At 36.5% G+C, this 2956-nt stretch overlaps 1 long non-coding RNA gene across 1 annotated transcript; it reads right to left on the reverse strand.

Annotated features, from left to right (window-relative positions):
• Window positions 1–895: 895 nt before the first annotated feature.
• Window positions 896–2602, reverse strand: LOC144640045 (uncharacterized; the record flags this gene model as incomplete). The annotated part of the gene is made up of 3 exons (XR_013568273.1): window positions 896–978; window positions 2051–2091; window positions 2456–2602. It is a non-coding gene; the product is annotated as an uncharacterized LOC144640045 (long non-coding RNA).
• Between the last annotated feature and the right edge of the window lie 354 nt (window positions 2603–2956).

The raw sequence follows: 2956 nt of genomic DNA on the forward strand, positions 1-2956 counted from the left end.
GTGAGAATTGTTTTGTCCTAGGAAGTGTTGAAGGGAAAGCGAAACAGCTTCGCTCGGCTGGCCGTCGAAAGCGCCCAAGCGCCAAGTATTAGAAGCAGAAGAAAATCTCTGGAAGAGGTAAACCCAGATAAAAAAATCAGACAATTCGTTTGACTGTTAAACCAGATTTTTCGACTAAAAACTTTTTAGTAAGTAAGTAAGTAAGTAAGTAAGTAAGTAAGTAAGTAAGTAAGTAAGTAAGTAAGTAAGTAAGTAAGTAAGTAAGTAAGTAAGTAAGTAAGTAAGTAAGTAAGTAAGTAAGTAAGTAAGTAAGTAAGTAAGTAAGTAAGTAAGTAAGTAAGTAAGTAAGGAAGGAAGGAAGGAAGGAAGGAAGGAAGGAAGGAAGGAAGGAAGGAAGGAAGGAAGGAAGTAAGTAAGTAAGTAAGTAAGTAAGTAAGTAAGTAAGTAAGTAAGTAAGTAAGTAAGTAAGTAAGTAAGTAAGTAAGTATGACTTTATTTAACGAGGGCGACACCTGACAGTAATCAAACTGATAAACTTGTGGCCCTCACAGCCTTTTAAGACATTGAGAAACCTGTACGTTGTTTGGGCTTTGAACTTGTTTTGAATAAACGCATAATGATATTTGCCGAGTTTGAATAAATTGTTTTCGATATACGAGATTTGCGCCTGTTATTTTCTCGCAATTTTTTCTTGAATATTACTAAATAAGTAATCACATGATTTTTCTCACGTAATTTGGGATAAATAAGCGCTCGTAAATTTTTCAACGACTACAAATTCGTCTTTGAAAAATTGACTCGTGCCTATTTATCCCAAATTTTACTCGAAATCGTGTGATTACCTATAAAAAGTACGAAAAAACATCTTTAGTAAATTATGCATGTATTACACAACCTTGTACATTCACCAGTTTTGCAAAAGAATTCGGTGCAGGCAGTTGCCATCGCAATCTTAAAATCCAACAAATTCCAATGATTCTGTAAGTAAAATAAAATCATAGTGCAATATTAGCTTTCATATGTAAAAAGTCGTGTAAAAAGACAAGTTCAGATTTAGGTTAACCGATAAAGGGGAAAATGCAACGTAACCAGGATAAGCATCATTTTCTTTTCATCATAAGCACCTCAATAGATCTCATTACAACACTTCTTAAATTGTTTCATAACTTCGTACTTTTTGCGGGACTGAACGATGAATGATGACGTAAAAATATTAAGGTGGCTGACCACAGGTTATACATGTGCCACATTTGCCAATTCTCTAAAAGCGTTATCCCTCTGTTCCCGAAAACGGCAAGTCATAAGTCAAAAAGGTAGACTGCGTATTGTGATAGTTTAATTAACGCGTGTGCCGTTGCCGTGGTAACGTGACTAAATATAAACATGCCATTAAAATCAGGGTTTGTATTTTTGCAGAAAATTTGGTCATTAGATTTTCTCCACCACTTCCTGGAACAAACTTGAACACTATTCTGTTAATTATAACGAATAGATTTTAAGCTATCCTTTGTTGAAGGATCACTGGATCATTTACAATTTCTTGTATAAAATTTCGAAATTTTTTGCAATAATCCAATTGCTTCTTTCTGAAGTATTTTCCGGAAAATCTTATGAGTGGTTCGTTAGAAATATGCGCATTTTCGGGAAAGCCACGGAGACTAATGGCGCATGCGCTGCATCAGACCGGGTTGCCTTTTTCTGAGATACTATTCTCACAAAAGACAAAGACCAACAACACACTGTAGCAATTTAAGAAGGAGAATACCACATAAAGAGACAGCATAAAATAAAAAAATCATCGCTTTAGCTATCGGCGCCATTTTTGTTATCATAATTCTGTACGCGCAGCGCAGGGCCACTCATCAGCAAAGAGCGCGCAAAAAACTGTGTGTTCTACTGATGAAAGCGTTTTACTTAAGACGTTAGTTTAACTCAATTAATACATGGTGCTTCTCGACTCCTTGAATCATTCGATAAATACTTTCTCTTTTTCTGGCGTCTGAGATACCCAGGTAAGCGGGGAGTGACCAATAGACGAAGTACAGCATACCTTCTTAGAAGCAGCCAACTCAATTTCCACGGTACTTGAACCTTGAAAATAAGTATAACGATAGTCAAATACCCAAACAGTATGTAACGGAGAACTGTTCTGTGAGTAAACTGTAATACAATAGGTCATGGATTCAACAATATTTTTTCTTAGACTCGAAAACAGCCACATACTCCTATGATTTACAATTTAGTGCATTTACCCTCATATTTTAAATAATAAAAATAAAGAGGTAAAAATCTCTGTAATTACTTAATGTTGCTAGAGAGCGCGAAAGCAAGAAGTATGACATAATGGTGTATTACTTTACAGTGATCTAAAAAAGCCATCGAATTTTGAATATTTTGAAAAAATACTGTTCAACAAAATTTGATTAAAATAATGCCACATCAAGCGTCCACTTACCAACGTAAACACTGCAGTCATGCCACGTGAAAAATTTTTCACATTTGCAGTAATTTCCTGGTATAACACACGTCCCTCCGTTCTTACAGGTATCGGGAAGACATGCAGTAGTACCGGCAGATGTAGGAGGCTCACGTGTTGATATGGCTGTAAATAAAAAAAAATAAAAAAATAAATGTATGTTTATAGTGGTCATGCACTTACCTTCATATCTCAACGAGATAGCTAGTTTACAGGCATGCCACTGAAACAGAGGAAACAAATAATTTTTTAAATAAACATAACAAAGTTAAAAATCCCAACTGGTAGGAGGCAGACCAGTTGGCTATATATAAAGCATGGTCGAGGATTTGAACTCGGGACAACCGAGAAACAAATCCAGCTAGTAGCAAGGGCAGGTCTTGAACCGGGGACCTCCAGATTACAACACCAGCGCCCTAAACCACTCGGCCACGCTTGCCTCCTGTGGTGTGTTTCTCTGTCTGGGTGGGTGGTATGTGG

This window comes from Oculina patagonica, unplaced genomic scaffold (genome assembly GCF_052425735.1).
Source record: "Oculina patagonica isolate OP01 unplaced genomic scaffold, crgOcupat unplaced1702, whole genome shotgun sequence".
Lineage (NCBI taxonomy): Eukaryota > Metazoa > Cnidaria > Anthozoa > Scleractinia > Oculinidae > Oculina > Oculina patagonica.